Source organism: Amblyraja radiata, unplaced genomic scaffold (assembly GCF_010909765.2).
Source record: "Amblyraja radiata isolate CabotCenter1 unplaced genomic scaffold, sAmbRad1.1.pri S36, whole genome shotgun sequence".
In the NCBI taxonomy this organism is placed as follows: domain Eukaryota; kingdom Metazoa; phylum Chordata; class Chondrichthyes; order Rajiformes; family Rajidae; genus Amblyraja; species Amblyraja radiata.
In genome coordinates this window covers 543,238-567,606 of record NW_022630149.1, presented here as the reverse complement: position 1 = coordinate 567,606, position 24,369 = coordinate 543,238, and the positions used below count along the sequence as shown (strand labels likewise).

The following is a 24,369-nucleotide window of genomic DNA, read 5'->3' as shown; positions in this document are numbered from 1 at the left end:
TCCAGTCTCCGGGTCAGTGTGAGTCCCTTCCTCTCCACAGACTCTGCGGCGACTCCCAGACACCAGCGCTGACTCCCCGCCACCTCCACCTCCCAGTAATGTCTCCCCGATGTGAATCCCTCCGATCCCAGCACACACGCATACACTGTAAACCTCTTCCCGGTGTCAGGGAGACTCCTCCGGGTCTCGGTCACTCTCACCCTCTTCCGATCCTCAGACACCTCGAGCCGCGCATGCGCTGTTTCCACATCCAGGGTGATGGAGACTGGGGGGAGAAGCAGAGAATCAGAGAGTCCCCGGGGTCGGGGGGGGGGAGACTCGGGCACAGGCGGGCGGACAACTGAACCCTTGCCCAACAACGGGATGGAGTGGGGAATTTCATGAGGCGGGCAGGGTGGACGGGGAGGACGGGTGACAAAAGACAATAGGTGAAGGAGTAGAGGCCATTCGGCCATTCGGGCCAGCACCGCCATTCAATGTGATCACAGCTGATCACCCACATTCAGTACCCCTGTTCCTGCCTTCTCCCCATATCCCCTGACTCTGCTATATTTAAGAGCCCTATCTAGCTCTCTCTTGAAAGTATCCAGAGAATCAGCCTCAACTACCTTCTGTGGCAGAGAATTCCAGAGATTCACCACTCCTTGTGTGAAAAATGTTTTTCTCATCTCGGTCCTAAAAGATTTCCCCCTTATCCTTAAACTGTGGCCCCTGGTTCTGGACTCCCCCAACGTCGGGAACATGTTTCCTGCCTCTAGCGTGTCCAAGCCCTTAACAATCTTATATGTTTCAATGAGATAACCTCTCATCCTTCTAAACTCCATAGTGTACAAGCCCAGCCGCTCCATTCTCTCAGCATATGACAGTCCCGCCATCCCGGGAATTAACCTTGTAAACCTACGCTGCACTCTCTCAATAGCAAGAATGTCCTTCCTCAAATCAGGGGACCAAAACTGCATACAATATTCCAGGTGCGGCCTCACGAGGGCTCTGTACAACTGCAGAAGGACCTCTTTGCTCCTATACTGAAATCCTCTTGTTATAAAGGCCAACAGGCCATTCACTTTCTTCACTGCCTGCTGTACCTGCATGCTTACTTTCATTGACTGATGAACAAGGACCCCCAATGGTAATGTGGAAATTTGAGGTTGTTAAAGAGGAGATAGAGGTGTGGGGAGGAATCACCATGATCATAGTGAATGGGGGGAAACATGAGGGGCCAGATGACCTGCCCCTGTTACTTTCAATGGAGGGTGAGAGAGAGGGAGAGGGGTGGTTTGGACCATGGAAGGAAGCAGAGGTTGAATGATCGGGTGTTGGACAGAATGGGTGGATACTTGTGGTTGTGGCGTCGCTGAAAGAGGGGATTCACGGGTGGATTTGATGGGTGTGTACAACCAAGAACACACTGATCTCATTGTGAACCAATATATGAACTTCACTGAGGGACTTGACAAAGTTGCGCATGTAAGGCTGGTCCAGAAAGTGAAGGCAGGTGGGATCCAAGGCGAGCTGGTGAAATGGATCCACAATTGGCTTGGTGGTTGGAGGTAGAAGGTGGCGGTAGAAGGATGATTTTTCTGCTTGGAGGTCTGTGACTGGTGGAGTGCAGCAGAGATCGGTGCTGCAACCTTTGCTGTTTATGTTATATGTTCATGGCTTGGATGTGAATGTAGGAGGTGTGATTAGTAAGTCTGTGGAGGACTCAAAAATTGTGGATAGACTGGAGACAGAGTCCACTGTTGTTCCTTATTTATATACACGATTGGGTGTGTATGTAGGTTGCACGGTTAGTCAGTTTGCAGATGGAACTAAAATTGGTGACATTGTGGAGAGTGAAGAAGGTTATCTGAGAGTAAATGGGATCCCTGTGAACTGGGCCAATGGGCTCAGGAACGGCAGGTGGGATTTATTCATGTGAAGGTGAGGTGATGCACTTTGCTGAGACAAACCAGGGCAGGACATACACAGTAAACGGGGAACTTTATAGAACTGAGAGATTGCGGGCTGCAGGTAAACAGTGCCATGGAAGATGCAACAGTGACAGGCAGGGTGGTGAAGAATGTGTTTGTCACTCATGCTTTCATAGGTCAGGATATTAATTACAGCATTTGATACAATAAGGTTGTTAGCAAATTAGAGAGGGTGCAAAAGGATTTATGATAATTTCATTGTCTGAAGGACCGGGTTATAAGGAGACGATGGACAGGCAAGGACATATTTCTTTGGATCCCATCAGGATAGAAACATAAAAAATAGGTGCAGGAGTAGGCCATTCGGCCCTTCGAGCCTGCACCGCCATTCAATATGATCATGGCTGATCATCCAACTCAGTATCCTGTACCTGCCTCTCTCCATACCCCCTGATCCCTTTAGCCACAAGGGCCACATCTAACTCCCTCTTAAATATAGCCAATGAACTGGCCTCAACTATCTTCTGTGGCAGAGAATTTCAGAGATTCACCACTCTCTGTGTGAAAAATGTTTTCCTCATCTCGGTCCTAAAAGATTTCCCCCTTATCCTTAAACTGTGACCCCTTGTCCTGGACTTCCCCAACATCGGGAACAATCTTCCTGCATCTAGCCTGTCCAACCCCTTAAGAATTTTGTAAGTTTTCTATCAATCTTCTAAATTCTAGCGAGTACAAACCGAGTCTATCCAGTCTTTCTTCATATGAAAGTCCTGACATCCCAGGAATCAGTCTGGTGAACCTTCTCTGTACTCCCTCTATGGCAAGAATGTCTTTCCTCAGATTAGGATTTTATAGATGTGTATAAGATCTATATAAGGTGCACAGATAATGTGAATAGCCACAGTATTTTACCCAAGGCAGGTGAGTCTAAACCTCTGACTTTATGATGCTTCCCAGCTGATGAGTTTAGTGGTAGATCAAATCTCCAATTTCCCTTCAGATTTTGTGGGGAAGTTCAAACCGGGCTGTGCTAGGCTGGGAAATTATAAGGTGTTACGTGTCAGGGGTACGGCTTAAAGATATCAGAAAGAAGAGTAATGGAAAATGTATAAGCTCTACCTCGCTTGAAGTCCTCAGGTATTTCTTTGAATGTGGTATTGAACGAAACAGGGCAATGAAACTTTTCAATCGGCAAGGCTTCATCTACCACCGACAGTGGTTTTGCTTCATCACGAACCCTGCAAATATTTAACAGCTGGTTATAAACTGAGCATGAGAAATGTTTTGAGTTGTTCCACAAAAACTTACAATGTTTCCATCAAGACAATGTCCTACCTTCGCTTGCGACCAGCTTCCTCCTGAAAGAAATAAAACACAAATCTCAATTGACTGAGATGGACCGTCCTCATCCCGACAGCGGGAATTTCACCAAATTTCTACAACCCTCTGATAATTCCCATTTCCCAACTCTTATCACCACTGTCATGCAGACAGAAAGCGGATATTGTCGCAGAGATGTAGAACGATGGGGGAAAGCACAAGGAATGTTCATGAGAATGACGCCATAACTGAGAGGATGGAACTTAATGAAAAGACTGGGCAGGTCGTGGGATTTCATCTGGAGAAGATGTCAGGAATGATGAGAGGGAATATCGGTGGATTTAAATGTGTGGGGATGAAATAATATCTCAAATCGAAGGGGAGACCAATAAATAAAGCTGAAATGTAACGTGGTCTTCAATAAATACTGAAAGAAATGCAGTCATGAGAACATGGACTGTGAGACCACATCTGGAGTATTGTGTACAGTTTTGGTCTCCTAATTTGAGGAAGGACATCCTTGTGATTGAGGCAGTGCAGCGTAGGTTCACGAGTTTGATCCCTGGGATGGCGCGATTGTCATATGAGGAAAGATTGAAAAGACTAGGCTTGTATTCACAGGAGTTTGGAAGGATGAAGGGGCATCTTATAGAAACATATAAAATTATAAAAGGACTGGACAAGCTAGATGCAGGAAAAATGTTCCCAATGTTGGGCGAGTCCAGAACCCGGGGCCACAGTCTTAGAATAAAGGGGAAGCCATTTAAGACTGAGGTGAGAAAAAACGTTTTCACCCAGAGAGTTGTGAATTTGTAGAATTCCCCACCACAGAGGGCAGTGGAGGCCAAGTCGCTGGATGGATTTAAGAGAGAGTTAGATAGAGCTCTAGAGGCTAGTGGAATCAAGGGATATCGGGAGAAGGCAGGCACGGGTTATTGATTGGGGCAATCAGCCATGATCACAATGAATGGCGGTGATGGCTCGAAGGGCTGAATGGCCTCCTCCTGTACATATTTTCTATGTTCCTTTGTTTCTATGGCCTCACTTGCATTGAAGGGACTGAAACCAACAGCAGAGATAAATTTAAATGCAAGCGGGATAAACACATTAGGGCTCCTGGGATTTGAGGTATTGTTACCGGATGTGGAGAGTAGATGGGAGGGATGATGAGTGGAGCAGAAAACATGACTGGATAGGATGGGCCAAATGGCCTGTCTGATGTATAATGGGATGTCATTCTATGGTGAAACAAGGTGGACAAAACAAACAGAGCAAATTCCCCCAAGGTGACCACCCACTGCTGATGGGAACCGGATATAGATGATCAATCTGATGTGTGCGCCACGTTCTAGATTTCAATGTTAATCCCCACAATGTGGTCATGGCTGATCTAGCCCAGGACTGAACTCCTCCTCTTTGCCCCAATTACAATCCCCAAATTTTCAAAAATGTATCCTCCTCTGGTTTAAATACGTTTAACATGTTAAACTTCTCAGAGTCTCTTGGTTGGAGAATCCGAGAGATTTACTGCCCTCTGTCCATTCGTGGTCCTTGGGATCAGATATAGGATCACCCGTCGTTGTTCTAAACGCTACAGAATACAAACACCTCTCTACATTCCGGCCAGGTATTCCTGAGATCCCATAGATTATGCGGGAGGCCTATTAGTTTGTGAACAACAACAGCTGAAACAGATTAAACATTTACCTAGTTCTGAATTACTGGTAAATGCAGCATTTATTCGGAAATGTCACCCACCATTTTGTGACTGTGCACTTTCACTTCACCAAACTGTAGTGTAACCCCTCACCTTCAGAAACACCACACTGTCTTTTTGATCCATCTGTTGCTGCAACTTTAAAAGTTCCTCCTGAATAGATTTTAAATTCTCTTGAATCTCTCCAAGATTTGTCTCCATTGTATTTAGAATCTTCTTCTCTTCCTCCCGGATATCTGCCAGTGTGCGCTGCTCTTTCTCAGTGAGAATCTGGTGCAGTTCAGCAAACTGGGATGTGATCTGTGACTGAAGGTTGTGTGATTGTTCCTGTGAAATAAAAGGTGAAGAACAATATATGATGTCACTGGTTGTGTTTCATCACGACTTTAACAGTGACATTTGTCCCGGGCATTTTTTATTTGCTTTGGCAATGCAATTATTTGTCTAAATGCTTCTGATACTTCCAGAACCAGGGGCCACACAGTTTAAGAATAAGGAGCAAGCCATTTAGAACGGAGACGAGGAAACACTTTTTCTCACAGAGAGTGGTGAGTCTGTGGAATTCTCTGCCTCAGGGCGGTGGAGGCCGGTTCTCTGGATGCTTTCAAGAGAGCTAGATAGTGCTCTTAAAAATAGCGGAGTCAGGGGATATGGGGAGAAGGCAGGAACGGGGTACTGATTGTGGATGATCAGCCATGATCACATTGAATGGCGGTGCTGGCTCCAAGGGCCTACTCCTGCACCTATTGTGTATTGAAATGTCGTGAGGGTAATGTTATAACTCATCAATCCTCTACCCCCAATACAATTCCCTGCTGCCTGTTCCTTTTCACGTGCCCATTAATACCCATTCATCCGTCCATCACCCACTTTCCCAGGGATTATAACAGTCACCGATTGGCCATTGAACCAGCGTGTATTGGGGACGTGGAAGGAATCCGACGCGGTCACAAACATCAGAAAGATCCATTAATTTACACAGAGCGACCACATCGTGACAGCAGGAATTTCATCCAAATTGTTACAATGTTCCTACAGATCTTTGCACTCGTTGCTGATGGAGCGCCCCATCAGTCCGGTATTGTATTAATTCAATGTAAAGAGTATATTCATGGCCGTCCGAAGGGGGGTTGCGTTGGGTGCGACCGCACCCCCCTTTTCTCCCCCCTAAGAAAAAAAAGACAAAAAAAAAATCGGGGTAAAAATCAACGTTTCCATTTTGGAAACGGCCAGTTCTCTGTTCTCCCGTCCCCGGGCGGGAGTGGCTGAATCTGAACCCAACGGCTGTAACCCCAACACCAGACGCCGCTGCGGCGGAGCCCGCTCTCCTCGCCTGCCCCCGCCGCCGGGGACCAAGCCATCTTACCCCCACACCACCCCCGCTGACCCCCGCTGGGCCCACGCGACCCCCACTGGGCTCATGCCACCCCCGCTGGGCCCACGCAACCCCCGCTGGGCCTACGCCACCCACGCTGGGCCCACGATACCCCCGCTGGGCCCACGCCACCCCCACTTGGCTAATGACATCCCCGCTGGGCGCATGCCATCCCCGCTGGGCGCATGCCACCCCCGCTGGGCCCACGCAACCCCCGCTGGGCCCATGACATCCCCGCTGGGCGCATGCCACTCCCGCTGGGCCCATGCAACCCCCACTGACACCCGCTGGGCCCCCGCCACCCCCACTGGGCCCACAACACCTTCACCACCCCCGCCCGCGGGGCCCGCACCACCTTCATCTTTTGCAAGAAAGAGGAGGGGATGTGAGAGGGGGGAGGGAGAGAGAGAGGGGAAGGGAGAGGTGAGAGAGATGGGGGAGGGGAGAGGGAAAGGGGGATTATCTTGAGTGAGATTGCAAAATTAAGGTAGGTTTTAGAGCTATTATATTTTCTCCTCCATATAAATAATATCAAACAATTGGAACTGCTTTCTTTTCCTTGATAACAATATAGAAAAATATGAATTCCATAGTTTGTGACATAAATACACATTTTAATGGGATCATTACATACAGATGTAACATTTCCATTTTGAGATCGGGGGGAGGGGGGGGGTGGGCTTCCCATTCACCACTTCGCACCTACTTAAGGCAAAACTCCAGTATGAAAAGAGTGGACGCTTTCCCACCCCAACCAACACTTCACACCCACTCACAGCCTGACCTCAGTCTGCAAAGACTGGGCCCTTCTACACCCACCCCACTCCAATCACCACTTCACACCAAATGACTGCACTTCCACAGACACCTCTGTCAAGCTTCTCAAGTTTGCGGATGACACAACCCTGGTTGGACTGATCCAGGATGGGGGATCTCTGTACTCTTTTCAGTTTGACATATTTCCTTTAACATGGTGCCCAGAACTGAACACAATATTCTAAATGCGGTCTCACCAACGTCTTATACAACTGCAACATGACCTCCCAACTTCTATACTCAATACTCTGACTGATGAGGGACAAAGTGCCAAAATACTTTTTGACCACCTGATATACCTGCGACACGACCTTCAAGGAACCATGCAACCATCAACCATTCCTCTGCCCATCTGGCTAATTGATCCAGATCCTGCTGCAATCTTTCACAACCATCTTCACTACCTGCAAAACCACTCACTTCTGTATCATCAGCAAACTTGCTAATCTTGCCCTGTTCTGTGACGTTTCACAGAGTGCTGGAGTAACTCAGCGGGTCAGGCTGAGTATGGAGGTTGGGAGGTCATGTTGCAGTTGCATAAGAAGGTGGTGAGGCCGCATTCAGAGTATTGTATTCAGTTCTGGGCACCATGTTATAGGAAAGATATCATCAAACTGGAAAGGGTACAGTGAAGATTTATGAGGATGTTGCCAGGACTAGATGGGCCAGAGCTATAGGGAGAGGTTGAGTAGGCTGGGACTCTATTTCATGGAGCACAGGAGGATGAGGGATGATCTTATAGAGGTGTATAAAATCATGATTTGAATAGATATGGTTGAGTCTTTTGCCCAGAGTAAGTGAATCGAGGAGCAGAGGTGAAGGGCAAAAGATTTAATAGGAATCTGTGGGGTATGTTTTTCACACAAAGGGTGGTAGGTGTATGGAACAAGCTGCCAGAGGAGGTAGTTGAGGCAGGGACTATCGCAACATTTAAGAAACAGTTATACAGGTACATGGATAGGACAGGTTCGGAGGGATATGAATCAAACGTGGGCAGGTGGAACTAGTGCAGATGGGACATGCTGGGCCGAAGGGTCTGTTTCCACACTGTATCACTCTATGACTCTACTTTCCCTCTCAAACCCATTCTCCTGCCTTCTCCCCATTACCTCTGACACCCGTATCAATCAAGAATCTATCAATCTCCTCCTGAAAAATGTCCATTGACTTGACCTCCACAGCTATCTGTGGCAATGAATTCCACAGTTCACCACCCTCTGACTTAAGAAATTCCTGCTCATCTCCTTCCTAAAGGAATGTCTTTTAATTCTTAGGCTGTGGCCACTGGCCCTAGACTCTCCCACTAGTGGAAACATCCTCTCCAAATCCACACCATCCAGGTTTTTACCAGGCTGGGACAGACGGCAACAGCTTCACACCGTGTCCCAAAGCTCGTGTCCTGTCCTGCATCACCCAAGGCAGCAGAGACGTTATAGGAGAGGGCAAGCACCGTAACAAAGTATCTCACAATGGTTTGCGTAACATTCAGGAATGTTTATGCATGCCACATCATGAATATTACTGAAGAACGGTCTTGACCCGAACTATAATCTATAGCTTTTCTCCAGAGATGCTGCCTGATCCACTGAGTTACTCCAGCACTCTGTGACATGTCACCTATCCATGTTCTCCAGAGATGCTGCCTGACCCACTGAGTTACTCCAGCACTCTGTGACATGTCACCTATCCATGTTCTCCACAGATACTGCCTGACTCGCTGAGTTACTCCAGCACTCTGTGAAACGTCGCCTATTCATATTCTCTGCAGATGCTGCCTGACCCACTGAGTTACTCCAGCACTTTGTGACTAGTTTCCCTTCACGCATCTGTCCAAACCCACTCTCCCCCCTCCTTTCCTATGTTCCTTTCCACCCATAAACCTCTCTCTGCCTTTACATTTCACTCCTCTTTCAAATCTGCTCTACTTATCTACATGCATTTTTCTTCTTCACTTTTTAGTCATAGAATGATGCAGTGTGGAAACAGGCCCTTCAGCCCAACTTGCCCACACCGACCGACATGTCCCATCTAAACTAGTCCCACTCACACGCGTTTGGCCCATATCGATCTAAATCTGTCCTATCCATGTACGTGTCCAAATGTCTCTTAAACATTAGGATAGTCCCAGCCTTAACTACCTCCTCTGGCAGCTCGTTACATACACCCAGCACCCTTTGTGTGAAAAAGCTACCTCAGATTCCTGTTAATTTCTGAAATATTGGTCATAAATTTGGTGCAAAAATGCTCCAAAACAAGGCTCAGAATGGATCAGAGAGCATCTAAAACCCCAGAGCTTCCAGGGTCCGCTTAAGGGCCCTGGACCCTGGCATCGAGGGACTTCATGCTTCGCGCTCATGATGTGCGCAGCACGCACACTATTCCACATTAAGTTTTTTGTAATCCTGTCATGCCACCCCCCTTTTTGAAAAGCTTCGTACGGGCCTGATATTTAATACTGGACTTATGGGGCGATTCAACGTCCTCTGGTTCCAGTCGTGAATTACATCATTTGTCCAGCAAGGGTCGCCCTATAACCATATAATAACCATATAACAATTACAGCACGGAAACAGGCCATCTCGGCCCTACAAGGACCCAAGCAGTCGTTCCAGGTGCGACAAAGGTTCACCTGTATCTCCTCCAACCTCATCTACTGCATCCGCTGCTCTAGATGTCAGCTGATCTACATCGGCGAGACTAAGCGGAGGTTGGGCGATCGTTTCGCCGAACACCTCCGCTCAGTCCGCAATAACCTACCTGAACTCCCGGTGGCTCAGCACTTCAACTCCCCCTCCCATTCCCAATCCGACCTCTCTGTCCTGGGTCTCCTCCATTGCCAGAGTGAGCAACACCGGAAATTGGAGGAACAGCACCTCATATTCCGCCTGGGTAGCTTGCGTCCTGATGGCATTAACGTTGAATTCTCCCAATTTTGCTAGCCCTTGCTGTCTCCTCCCCTTCCTTAACCCTCGAGCTGTCTCCTCCCATCCCCCCGCCCTCGGGCTCCTCCTCCTCCCTTTTTCCGTCCTTCTCCCACCCCCCCCACCCCCTATCAGTCTGAAGAAGGGTTTCGGCCCGAAACGTCGCCTATTTCCTTCGCTCCATAGATGCTGCTGCACCCGCTGAGTTTCTCCAGCAATTCTGTGTACCTTCGGCCCTACAAGTCCGTGCCGAACTATTATTTTCCCCTAGTCCCATCTACCTGCACTCAGACCATAACCCTCCATTCCTTTCCCATCCATATACCTATCCAATTTATTTTTAAATGATAAAGTTGAACCTGCCTCCACTACCTCCACTGGAAGCACATTCCACACAGCTACCACTCTCTGAGTAAAGAAGTTCCCCCTCATGTTACCCCTAAACTTCTGTTCCTTAATTCTGAAGTCATGTCCTCTTGTTTGAATCTTCCCTACTCTCAATGGGAAAAGCTTGTCCACGTCAACTCTATCTATCCCTCCCATCATTTTAAAGACCTCTATCAAGTCCCCCCTTAATCTTCTGTGCTCCAGAGAATAAAGACCTAACTTATTCAACCTTTCTCTGTAACTTAGTTGCTGAAACCCAGGCAACATTCTAGTAAATCTCCTCTGTACTCTCTATTTTGTTGACATCCTTCCTATAATTGGGCGAGCAAAATTCATTGTTACCCTCTTGCGTTTAATACCTGTGTGACAAGCCTTGGAAATTTCTTCTATCCTATTCGCCAATGATCCTACATTGCCACTTCAAACACCCCCTGGTTCCTCTTGCTCCCTGTAGGTCAGCAAGAGGGGAACCATATTATCTTTGTCTCCACAGACATCATGTTGCCAGCTTGTGACCAGATGTTCATGTCAGACTAAGAGAGGATCTGTCTTGAACATCATGGAAATTATGACAATGCTCAATGTGATAAGTACAACTACTCTGCCCGATAAAGATGCAGCCAGTCCTGCCATGGAATGGTGTGTGTTAATGGGAGTAAGGCAGTAATATGGCACTGGAGAAAATAAACCATTTATTTGGAGACACTAGATCGGAATCATGATCATGTCAGCCAGGATCTGAGGAGGGAAACATAGAAACATAGAAAATAGGTGCAGGAGTAGGCCTGCACCGCCATTCAATATGATCATGGCTGATCATCCAACTCAGTATCCTGTACCTGCCTTCTCTCCATACCCCCTGATCCCTTTAGCCACAAGGGCCACATCTAACTCCCTCTTAAATATAGCCAATGAACTGGCCTCAACTACCTTCTGTGGCAGAGAATTCCAGAGATTCACCACTCTCTGTGTGAAAAATGTTTTTCTCATCTCGGTCCTAAAAGATTTCCCCCTTATCCTTAAACTGTGACCCCTAGTTCTGGACTTCCCCAACATCGGGAACAATCTTCCTGCATCTAGCCTGACCAACCCCTTAAGAATTGTGTACGTTTCTATAAGATCCCCCCTCAATCTTCTAAATTCTAGCGAGTACAAACCGAGTCTATCCAGTCTTTCTTCATATGAAAGCCCTGACATCCCAGGAATCAGTCTGGTAACGAACACATGACGGGTCTGGACAAGAGCCTCTTTCCATCTTATGGAATAGATGGGAGAGTGCTGGTAAATAGAGGCGAAGGGGAAGGAACTGGGGCAATAAATGGCAAGAGATACGTGAATTTGGGTGAGGATGGCAGCTCGATGGATATTCCCGCTGCTGATGGCGACGGGGAGAAAACTTGCAACAGAATTGGAATCTGAACAGAGAGAATGTGCTGGGTGCCAAGTAGGATGGGTTGGGGATCAGCGGTTGGAGAAGGGGAAGCAACATGGTGACGGGGATTGGGGATGAAAATAAATACCTGTGGGGGAGAATTGGATGAACAGGGAGATCTGAAGGGGATAAGGTTTACCTGTAACTGGAGAATACAATGTACATGCCGTTGGGTTGTAGGCTGATCAAACTATGAGGTGTTCGTCTGCCCTACCAACTGATTTGTTTGAATCAGCCCTGAATTATTGGGGAATTCTGCATTTATCGCACACTGTTACCCACTATTTTGTGATTGTGCCCTTATACTGAATCAAAGTGAATATATAACTCCTTACCTTCAGAAATATCAAACTGTCCATTTGATTCATCCGCTCCTGCAGCTTTAGGAGTTGCTCTTGAATAGAGTTTAACTTCTCTTGAATCTCTTGTAGATTATTCTCCATTGGGTTTAGAACGCTCTCCTCTTCTTCCCGGAGTTCCTAGTGAAAGCGCTGCTCTTCCTCATTGAGAATCTGGCGCAGTTCAGCAAATACCGATGTGATGTGGGTCAACAGGTTCTGTGACTGTTCCTGTCAAATGAAAGATGAAGATCAATAATATCGAGCCTGGAATCTAAGACAATAGCACAAGATCAGATAAGGGAAACTGGAAACCTTACCCGAACTCCAGACATCTTCTGTTTCTGTTGCTGCTCCATTTGCTCCCCCGCTGATTTATCTTTTGTGAGAGTCTCTAAGGATGTTTTAATCCGCTCCTGTGGATTGAGATTCAGATTCAGCGAGTAAAATAATTAGTCCAAACAGAACCAATGAACCAATGAAAGGGTCAAGAGCTTCAAATTCCTGGGCGTGCACATCTCTGAAGATCTCTCCTGGTCCGAGAACACTAATGCAATTATCAAGAAAGCTCATCAGCGCCTCTACTTCCTGAGAAGATTACGGAGAGGCGGTTTGTCAAGGAAGATTCTCTCCAACTTCTACAGGTGCACAGTAGAGAGCATGCTGACCGGTTGCATCGTGGCTTGGTTCGGCAATTTGAGCGCCCTGGAGAGGAAAAGATTACAAAAAGTAGTAAACACTGCCAAGTCCATCATCGGCTCTGACCTTCCTTCCATCGAGGGGATTTATCGCAGTTGCTGCCTCAAAAAGGCTGGCAGTATCATCAAAGACCCACACCATCCTGGCCACACACTCATTTCCCTGCTACCTTCAGGTAGAAGGTACAGGAGCCTGAAGACTGCAACAACCAGGTTCAGGAATAGCTACTTCCCCACAGCCATCAGGCTATTAAACCTGGCTCGGGCAAAACTCTGATTATTAATAACCCATTATCTGTTATTTGCACTTTATCAGTTTATTTATTCATGTGTGTATATATTTATATTATGGTATATGGACACACTGATCTGTTTTGTAGTAAATGCCTACTATGTTCTGTGTGCTGAAGCAAAGCAAGAATTTCATTGTCCTATCAGGGACACATGACAATAAACTCACTTGAACTTGAACTGTAGACACGGAACTGCACATTAAAGATTTACAAAGACTCAAACAGCTGGAGAACTCAGTGGGTTAGGAAGCGAATCAACGGAGAGCCGCAGGCTGTCTCACCTGGAATGATTGCTGGAGTCCCTGTATGGATGTAAGGGCGAAGGTATAGGGACAGGTGTTTCATCTCCAGCGGTGGCTGGGACTGGGGCAAGTACCCGGGCAAAGGGCTGGTTTTGGGTGGGAGTCTGTGTGAACCGAACAGTCGCCGAGGGAGCGCGGTCCGCAAAATGCAGAAAGGAAATTCTGATAATGAAATTCTGTTTGTTTTTACCTTGTAGCTTTCAACGGCTTCTTTAATCGGCAGGAAACGGTGAGAGTTGTGTTCCCGCGCGTCTCGGCAGATCAGGCAGATCAGTTTCTTGTCGGTTTCACAAAACAGCTTCAGTTCTTCCTGATGTTTCTCGCACTGAAGTTCTTTCCTTTCCGTGTTCAGGCTCAATTCTCTAGCTTTCTCAGTCATACTCGCCAAGGCCCGATTCACCCTGAGGGTGCAGTCTGTAGATTCCTCTCTACATTCCGGGCACGAGTTTCTCCCCTCCCTGTCCCAACTCTGTGTGATACAGGAGCGGCAGAAGTTGTGCCCGCACTCCAGTGTCACCGGATCGGTGAAGAAATCCAGGCAAATGGGACAAATCGCGTATTCGGTTAAACCCTGGGTCTGGTGTTTCGAAGCCATTTTAACTCCGACCACTTCCTCCCCCCTTCAGGAAGCTGCCAACCCGCACAGAACCGCAGTTGTCTACTACGCCGCACGTTGCAGTGCGCGGGGAATTGATTCCGTGCTGAATAATAGGAGGTAGACAAAAATGCTGGAGAAACTCAGCGGGTGAAGCTGCATGGAGAGAAGGAATAGCTGACGTTTCGGGTCGAGACCCTTCTTCATACTGATTATCCGTGAACGTCTCCTATTCCTTCGCTCCATAGATGCTGCCTCACCCGCTGAGTTTCCCCAGCAATTTTGTGTACCTTCGATATTCCAGCATCTGCAGTTCCCTTTTGAACACGAGTTTCTCCAGCATCTTTGTCTACCTTCGATTTTTTTCCGGCATCTGCAGTTCTTTCTTAAAAGACTGTGTTGGATAATGTTGAAGAAGGAACTGCAGATGCTGGAAAATCGAAGGTACACAAAAATGCTGGAGAAACTCAACGGGTGCAGCAGCATCTATGGAGCGAAGGAAATAGGTGACGTTTCGGGCCGAAACCCTTTTGCTGCGAGTGTTCCGGGCGAAGAGCCTCTGGCAATCTCCCACTGATTTCATAGCAGCAAGCGGCTGGTAACTCGTTAAACTAGTCTGAGCATCTCCAACTTCTACAGGTGCACAGTAGAGAGCATGCTGACCGGTTGCATCGTGGCTTGGTTCGGCAATTTGAGCGCTCTGGAGAGGAAGAGACTACAAAAAGTAGTAAACACTGCCCAGTACATCATCGGCTCTGACCTTCCTTCCATCGAGGGGATTTATCGAAGTCGCTGCCTCAAAAAGGCTGGCAGTATCATCAAAGACCCACACCATCCTGGCCACACACTCATCTCCCTGCTACCTTCAGGTAGAAGGTACAGGAGCCTGAAGACTGCAACAACCAGGTTCAGGAATAGCTACCTCCCCACAGCCATCAGGCTATTAAACCTGGCTCGGACAAAACTCTGATTATTAATAACCCATTATCTGTTATTTGCACTTTACCAGTTTATTTATTCATGTGTGTATATATTTATATTATGGTATATGGACACACTGATCTGTTTTGTAGCAAATGCCTACTATGTCCTGTTGTGCTGAAGCAAAGCAAGAATTTCATTGTCCTATACAGGGACACATGAAAATAAACTCACTTGAACTTGATCACGTCGGTGTCGGTGATGAGCTTAACATGATGTACACTGTGAAAAAAGAACATAAGGAAATAAGAGTAAAAGAGCCCTCAGCCCCTCAGTCTGTAATGGCAATCAATGTGAATTTTTTTTTTAAAGTCACATACCGTAGCCTGGATATCTGTCTCCCTCTCTCTGTCTCTGCCTGTGTGTGTGTGTCTATCTCTCTCTCTATCTCTCTATTTTCTCACTCAGTCTCTCCAGCTCCAGGCAACCACAGATGACCTTTCACCCCCCAGAGGGTTCACGACCTACTCCTGCCTTTAACCACAACATCCGAGTCCGAGTATAGAAGAGAGATTGAGCAACTGTCCATATGGTGCAGGCACAATAACCTGGCCCTCAACACCAGCAAAAACCAAGGAACTGATTGTGGACTTTGGAAGGAGTAGGATAGGGACCCACAGTCCCGTTTATATCAACTGTGGTTGAAAGGGTCAAGAGCTTCATATTCCTGGGCGTGCACATCTCTGAAGATCTTTCCTGGTCCGAGAACACTGATGCAATTATCAAGAAAGCACATCAGCGCCTCTACTTGCTGAGAAGATTACGGAGAGTCGGTTTGTCAAGGAGGACTCTCGAACTTCTACAGGTGCACAGTAGAGAGCATGCTGACCGGTTGCATCGTGGCTTGGTTCGGCAATTTGAGCGCCCTGATGAGGAAGAGACTACAAAAAGTAGTAAACACTGCCCAGTCCATCATCGGCTCTGACCTTCCTTCCATCGAGGGGATTTATCAAAGTCGCTGCCTCAAAAAGGCTGGCAGTATCATCAAAGACCCACAACATCCTGGCCACACACTCATCTCCCTGCTACCTTCAGGTAGAAGGTAAAGGAGCCTGAAGACTGCAACAACCAGGTTCAGGAATAGCTACTTCCCCACAGCCATCAGGCTATTAAACCTGGCTCGGACAAAACTCTGATTATTAATAACCCATTATCTGTTATTTGCACTTTACCAGTTTATTTATTCGTGTGTGTATATATTTATATAATGGTATATGGACACACTAATCTGTTTTGTAGTAAATGCCTACTATGTTCTGTTGTGCTGAAGCAAAGCAAGAATTTCATTGTCCTATCAGGGACACATGACAATAAACTCACTTGAACTTGATCATGTCGGTGTCGGTGATGAGCTTAACATGATGTACACTGTGAAAAAAGAACATAAGGAAATAAGAGTAAAAGAGCCCTCAGCCCCTCAGTCTGTAATGGCAATCAATGTGAATTTTTTTTTTAAAGTCACATACCGTAGCCTGGATATCTCTGTCCCTCTCTCTGTCTCTGCCTGTGTGTGTGTGTGTGTCTATCTCTCTCTCTATCTCTCTATTTTCTCACTCAGTCTCTCCAGCTCCAGGCAACCACAGATGACCTTTCACCCCCCAGAGGGTTCACGACCTCCTCCTGCCTTTAACCACAACATCCCAGCGCCAGACAGAAACAAACGTCTATCCACGGTGACTTCAAGACAGATTAGATGTTCCCTTTGCAAAGATTTCATCCTCTTTTAAAATTATTTTAAGTTGTTTCACTGCCCACAAGAAAAATGGCGGAGGGAAGCGGCGATAATGGGAACGAATGGGCAGAGCCGCCCTTAACAAAGATGGCCGCCCTCCGCGGGACATTAGTGCCCGTAACAAAGATGGCCGACCTTCATCAAGGTTTGCCAGAGTGAGCAACACCGGAAATTGGAGGAACAGCACCTCATATTCCGCCTGGGTTGTTTGCGTCCCGAGGCATGAACGTTGAATTCTCCCAGTTTTGCTAGCTCTTGCTGTCTCCTCCCCTTCCTTAACCCTCGAGCTGTCTCCTCCCATCCCCCCCCCGCCCTCGGGCTCCTCCTCCTCCCTTTTTCATTCCTTCTCCCCCCACCCCACCCCCCATCAGTCTGAAGAAGGGTTTCGGCCCGAAACGTCGCCTATTTCCTTCGCTCCATAGATGCTGCTGCACCCGCTGAGTTTCTCCAGCATTTTTGTCTACCTTCATCAAGGTTGCCTACTTTGAATTTAAGAAGGAACTGCAGATGCTGGAAAATCGAAGGGACACAAAAATGCTGGAGAAACTCAGCGGGTGCACAGCATCTATGGAGCTCCATAGATATAGATGCTGCTGCACCTGCCGAGTTTCTCCAGCATTTTTGTCTACCTTTGAATACTTTGAAGTTCTCCTTTTTAGAATTATATGGTGCAACACAATTGTAAAAGCTAACTGTTTCAGGACTGGACGAGGGATGGTCAAGATTATAAACAATGATCTCCTTACCTTTTTTTAATTATTTTTTTTTATGTCTTATTCTCTTTTTTCTATTTTCTTTTCCTCAACTTTCTTCACTCATTCGTCTTTTTTCTTTTTCTTCACACACTATATATCTCACGTCTTTCTATCCTTTACAATCTAATTTATTTTTCTTATTCTTATTTTTCTTTATTATAACAAAAAAAAAATAAGAAGCTGTACATAAAATGTATTATGAAAATATATATTGGGCACTTTGGTGCCATGTGATTGTACTTGCTTCTAATAAAATAAAAAATGTATTTTTTAAAGAATACTTTGAAGTTCTCCTCCTACTGCGAAATCCCCATCAGTTCAGTGACATTAGTGCCTGTACCAAAGATGGCCGCCCCCATGAGGCGTGCCCGCTACAAAGATGGCCGCCCCCATGGGTGACGTCATCGGGGAGCGGAGGAGCAGCGATGGGGGATTCCCCCGGAGCGCAGAGCGAGGAGAAGGAGGAGGCGCTGTACAGAAAGTACAGCCAGATGAGGAGGAAGGTGGGGTGGAGAGGGTGGGGAGAGACACGGGGAGACAGTGGAGGAGGGCGCGGGAGAGAGAGGGTGGGGGAGAGTTGGCGAGAGTGTGGAGGTGAGTGAGGGGAGAGAAGCGGGAAGAGAGGAGAGAGAGGAGAGGGGGGGCCTGGGAGGAGGGGGAGGGGGGGGAGGGTGTGGGAGAGAGGGGTGTGGGAGAGTGGAGAGAGCGGTGAGGGAGGAAAGAGGGGTGGGGGGGTGGAAGAGGAGGGTCGAAGAGGGTGAGAGAGGAGAGAGGTGGGCTGAGAGGAGAGAGGGGAGGGGGTGGGAGGGGGGGAAGGAAGGAGCGAAGGTGGGGTGGAGAGAGAGGGTGGGGGAGAGGCGAGAGAGGAAAAGAGGGGGTGGGGGAGGGGGGAAGAGAGAGGAGCGAAGATGTGGTGAGAGGAGGAGGGAGGGGGGGGAGAGAGGAGAGGGGAGAAAAGGGGAGAGAGGGTACTGATTTTGGATGATCAGCCATGATCGCGGCAGTGCTAGCTTGAAGGGCCGAATGGCCTTCTCCTGCACCTTCTTTCTGCGTTTACTCTGAGGAACATGAGGTCTAAGCTGAAGATAGACACAAAATGCTGGAGTAACTCAGCGGGACACGCAGCATCTCTGGAGAGAAGGAATGGGTGACCAAGTCTGAAGAAGGGTCTCGACCCGAAACGTCACCCATTCCTTCTCTCCAGACATTTTGTGTCTATCTTTGATTTAAACCAGCACCCGCAGCTCTTTCCTGCACACGAGGTCTAAGCTGTTTTTGTTTGACCGTCCAACAGAGAGATCTGGTTCATCGCGACTGGAAACTCCAGCTGCCCCATCCCATGAGCCAGGCGCGGGCGGACTCACGGGCGGAGAATCACGGCTTCGCTTCACGCTACGCCCGCTTTCCCTCGCTGCTAAACTGCTCCCAGACGCCGGCTCTCCGCCACCATCGTCTGTCGGCTGTCCTCCCCACAACATCGAGCGCCGGCTCTCCGTGCAACATCTCCTGCCCGGATATCTCCCAGTGGCTGCGCTGTGACCCAGAACATCAGACCCAGACAGAGAGAAGGTGCGGAGCCACGAGAAGACCCAAGCCATCACTGCCCACCTCCAGTCTGGTGGCACCCCGAGTGACACTATGCAAGAGGAGAGGTCTACCCGCCCCAGGGCCAACAAACGTGAGGCCAATAAACCTGAGAGCAGGAGACCCTGATCACATTCATCCTTGGACATTCCTGACATTTCTCCAAGACTCCCTGCACACTCCTCCTGAACTCCTCCTCCATACATTGGACATTCCCAACCTTCCTCTTAGTTCCTTCTTAAACTCCATAGAAGCTGCTGCACCCGCTGAGTTTCTCCAGCCTTTACGTGTACCTTCGATTTTCCAGCATCTTAAACACTTTGTCTACTCCACTGCGAAATCTCTTCAAGGTATGCCTGCCTTGAAGAAGTTCTCCTCCTCTCTCCGGAGACAGTTCCACAACCTCCTCTCTAACTGCCCCCCTCTAGTCCTTGCTGTCTCCTCCCCTTCCTCAGCCCTCCTGCTGTCTCCTCCCATCCCCCAGCCTTCAGGCTCATCCTCCTTTTTCCTTTCTTCTCCTCCCCCCCCCCCCCCCGATCATTCTGAAGAAGGGTTTCGGCCCGAAACGTTGCCTATTTCCTTCGCTCCATAGATGCTGCTGCACCCGCTGAGTTTCTCCAGCTTTTTTGTGTACCTTCGATTTTCCAGCATCTGCAGTTCCTTCTTAAACACTTCCTCTTAGACTACTTGGAAGTAGAACATTCCTCCGAGATTTCTTGGACATTCCATACCTTCCTCTTAGACTGCTTGGACCTTCTGAAGATTCCTCCTCGATTCCTTGGACATTGCTCCTTGGACATTCCCATTTCTCCCAGATTGCTTGGACTTTCCTGACGTCACCCCTGGACTCTGTAACACTTCACTCCTTGGCGCCTGGATTTCAATGGGAACCTGGGCCCAACCCTGTCACCACCTGGGACGTGAGGTCCACTAAGGTGCCACCACCACCTCCCCCTGCCTGACCGCACGGGTCCTCCCCGAACCTCTGGGCAGTCGGCAGATTGTTGGACGACCTTCTCAGCCAGCGCGCAGACTAACCATGCTTGATCCTCTGGGGCGGAATGGGGTTCGATCGTTTCGCCAACTGTTGGCTTCTCAAGACCAACGCGTGCCCCCCGATACTGACCAAACTCTGCTTCCACTGCACAACTTTCAATAAAGCTTATGCTGTTTGCATCAACAATGTCTCTGTATATCTGTCCAAATCTATCTTAAAGTCATAATGAACGGTGGTGCAGCGGTAGTTACTACCTAACAGCGTCAGAGACCCGGGTTCGATCCTGTATTAGTCTCCACTGCCTTCTGAGGTAGAGAATTCCACAGATTCACAACTCACAGATTTGAGTATAGGAGCAGGGAGGTTCTACTGCAGTTGTACAGGGTCTTGGTGAGACCACACCTGGAGTATTGCGTACAATTTTGGTCTCCTAATTTGAGGAAAGACATTCTTGCCATAGAGGGAGTAGAGAGAAAGTTCGCCAGACTGATTCCTGGGATGTCAGGACTTTCATATGAAGAAAGACTCGATACACTCGGCTTGTACTCGCTAGAATTTAGAAGATTGAGGGGGGATCTTATAGAAACTTATAATATTCTTAAGGGGTTGGACAGGCTAGATGCAGGAAAATTGTTCCCGATGTTGGGGAAGTCCAGAACAAGGGGTCACAGTTTAAGGATAAGAGGGAAGTATTTTAGGGCCGAGATGAGAAAATCATTTTTCACACAGAGAGTGGTGAATCTGTGGAATTCTCTGTCACAGAAGGTAGTTGAGGCCAGTTCATTGGCTATATTTAAGAGGGAGTTAGATGTGGCCCTTGTGGCTAAAGGGATCAGGGGGTATGGAGAGAAGGCAGGTACAGGATACTGAGTTGGATGATCAGCCATGATCATATTGAATGGCGGTGCAGGCTCGAAGGACCGAATGGCCTACTCCTGCACCTATTTCTATGTTTCTGTTTCTCTGTGTGAAAAAAGTGTTTCCTCATCTCCGTTCTAACTGGCCTACCCCTTATTCTTAAACTGTGTGGCCCCTGCATTGAGGGTCTCTCCACTATTCCACCTCACGCATGTGCGGCATCTGCTGACTCTTGTGTCCCAGTGAATTCTGGACATCAACAACGATGAACCAAGCATTATCCATTATTACATTAAACAAATCGCATGCTCGTAGAACTTCCAAATAGCAGAATATGGTTTAAAAATATGCAGCACGTCAAGAAGGTTTAGTACAAATGTCATGCACGCAACCTCATGCATGTCAGGAAGTCCAGTTCGCTGCAGAGCCGCTTTCAACTGATGCCGAGCTGTCTAAATGTTTAAGAAAGAACTGCAGATGCTGGAAAAATCGAAGGTAGACAAAAATGCTGGAGAAACTCAGCGGGTGAGCAGCATCTATGGAGCGAAGGAATAGGTGGCGTTTCGGGTCGAGACCCTTCTTCAGACTGCCTCACTCGCTGAGTTTCTCCAACATTTGTGTCCACCACCGAGCTGTCTAAATGCTTGCGCGGCGCAGGGTCCCCACCTGCTGGTAAAACCCGATACTGCGGAATCGGCCGATATATGAACCCATTGCCCGTGGGGATGGTGAATCTGGGGCAGAGAGAATGAACAGATTGCGATGCTGGAGGCCGGCATCGACGTGGGAGCAGCGGCGGTGACTGAGACACAATCCGGCATGACGAGAGAAACGAACAGGAGAGACCTCAAGAGCTACCGGGTTGTCTAACTTGAGTAATACATTGTGCTATTATTTACATTGTTTTTCATCAACTTCACGAGTTAATACAAAACTGTTCTTAATAAACAAAACTTAACCTTCTTATTAAGGAATTAATGTCAGTAGGTGATCAATGTATCAGGATGTAGATGTCGCTGCAAGACCAGCATTTATTGCACATCACTAATTGCCCTCTGAGTTGATCGCTCGGACAATTCCAAGGACATTTGATCTTCAACCACTTTGAACGAGTTGGATCTTAAACAAAATAAGAGTGGTTGCGGTCATTGTATTTCAGACACTTTATTTATTTCAAGAATGTGAGGTGATGAACTGTATTTAAGGTGGGGGGGAAATACTTAAAATTGTGTCCCTGGTTTGTGCCAGTGGATTCCTCGTTCGGTAACTAAATCCGTGCCTGGTCACCGCGCCCCAACCTCCAGTTGATGCCTCGAGTTCACCACTTCCTATTGGATTGCGGCCCTTGAGTTCAAACCGGGATTATTCCCGTCGTGGTCTTCCACACCTCTATAAGATCACCCCTCATCCCACTACGTTCCAGGGTATAAGGTCCTAGTCTGCCCAACCTCTCCCTCTAGTGAGGCCCTCAGGCCCAGGCAACATCCTCATCAATATTGTCTACACCCAGTCTGAAGAAGGGTTTCGGCCCGAAACGTCGCCTATTTCCTTCCTTCAGACTGGAACATCCTCATCAATATTGTTTACACCCTTTCCAGTTTATCCACATTCTTCCCACAGCAGAGTGAACAATACTGAACATGTTACTCCAATCTGACCATCCTTAATATGAAATGATGCACGGTTTCTCCAAATATAGATGCATCTGACGACTGGAGCGTGAGAGACGAGTGCACTGATGTGGATTAAAATATGTTTACTTCCATGCTGATCCCGGGCTGTGAACGGAGGTGCGGGCTGCGGGTTCCACTGCCCAACAGGGGCAACGCCTCCTCAGTTACACCTCCTTAGCGCCAAAGATCCTATAGGAACTTTGTTTAGCGCTGGTCCCTGTTCCTTTCTGCCCTGCCTTAGACAATCCCAGGGCAATCTTTCGTCTCCACTTTCGTCTCACTTCAGGCGGGTTTAATGCCTAACTGACCCCTCCCTCGTGTGAGATTAGTTGGGAGTGGCCAGGACACTGAACACTGAACACTTGCAGCCCAATAACATTCATTGCCCGGGACGGCAGCGCGCGCAGTGGAAAACACTTTGAACCAGGAAGTGGAGGTTAAAATGGCTTCGAAAGACAGGTTCGAGACTTTAACCGAGGAGGCAGTTTGTCCCATCTGCCTGGATTTCTTCACCGATCCGGTTATACTGGAGTGCGGGCACAACTTCTGCCGCTCCTGCATCACACAGAGTTGGGACAGGGAGGGGAGAAACTCCTGCCCGGAATGTAGAGAGGAATTTACAGACCGCACCCTCAGGGTGAATCGGGCCTTGGCGAGACTGTCTGAGAAAGCTCGAACACTGAGCCTGAATCAGACAGAGAAGGAAAATAAACGTCAGTGCGAGAAACATCAGGAAGAACTGAAGCTGTTTTGTGAAACTGACAAGAAGCTGATCTGTCTGATTTGTGCAGCTGGGCGGGAACACAAGACTCACAACTTCATGCCGGTTAAAGAAGCTGTTGAAAACTACAAGGTAAAAGCAAACTGATATTGATCACATCATTGTGTCATGTTTTGTATATTTTCTGACATTTTTCTTCTCTGATCTGAAACCCAACTCCAGGATCAGGTGAAATCTTCCTTCGAATCTCTCACAAAAAAGAAATCAGAGATCGAGCAAATGGAGCAGCAACAGAAAGAGAAGATTTCTGTTGTTCTGGTGAGGTTTTCCAATTTCGATTTCTTGATCTTGTGATGCATGTAACGTCAGGACACCTCTATACAGCACAAGAGCTGAGGGTTGGAGCTATAGAGATAGAGACTGGGCGGGCAGGTACTGACTGTAGATAGAGTGGATGTGGAAAGGATGTTTCCACTGGTGGGACTGTAGGACCAGAGGTTACAGCCTCAGAATTAAAGGGCGCTCTTTTAGAAAGGAGGTGAAGAGAAACTTAGAAAAGCGGTCACGGTGGTGCTGCCTGACAGCGAATGCAGCGCCGGAGACCCGGGTTGGATCCCCACTACGGGTGCTGTCTGTATGGAGTTTGTACGTTCTCCCCGTGACGTTTTCTCCGAGATCTTCGATTTCCTCCCACACTCCAAAGGCTTGCAGGTTAATTGCCTTGGTAAATGTAAAAATGGTTAATGTGTGGGGATTGCTGGTCGGTACGGACTCAATTCAATTCAATTCAATTCAATTCAATTCAAAGCACTTTATTCGTCCCCGAGGGGCAATTTAAAAGGGCGCATTACAGTAGCTTTTTAAAAAGGGACACAATCAACAAACATAAGCAGCACGCATACTGCACAATCAACCAGCACACGCATTTCACAGACACACTACACAATCACACAACACACAC

At 47.8% G+C, this 24,369-nt stretch overlaps 2 long non-coding RNA genes across 2 annotated transcripts; one reads left to right on the top strand and one right to left on the bottom strand.

Moving 5' to 3' along the window:
* Positions 1-214: 214 nt before the first annotated feature.
* Positions 215-3,273, bottom strand: LOC116969410. Its single transcript, XR_004410751.1, has 3 exons — positions 3,249-3,273; positions 3,033-3,151; positions 215-265 (listed from the first exon to the last, which is right to left on the bottom strand). It is a non-coding gene; the product is annotated as an uncharacterized LOC116969410 (long non-coding RNA).
* Positions 3,274-5,527: 2,254 nt separating this feature from the next.
* On the top strand, positions 5,528-19,254 carry LOC116969408. The gene is made up of 3 exons (XR_004410748.1): positions 5,528-5,539; positions 8,039-8,043; positions 18,870-19,254. It is a non-coding gene; the product is annotated as an uncharacterized LOC116969408 (long non-coding RNA).
* Positions 19,255-24,369: the final 5,115 nt, after the last annotated feature.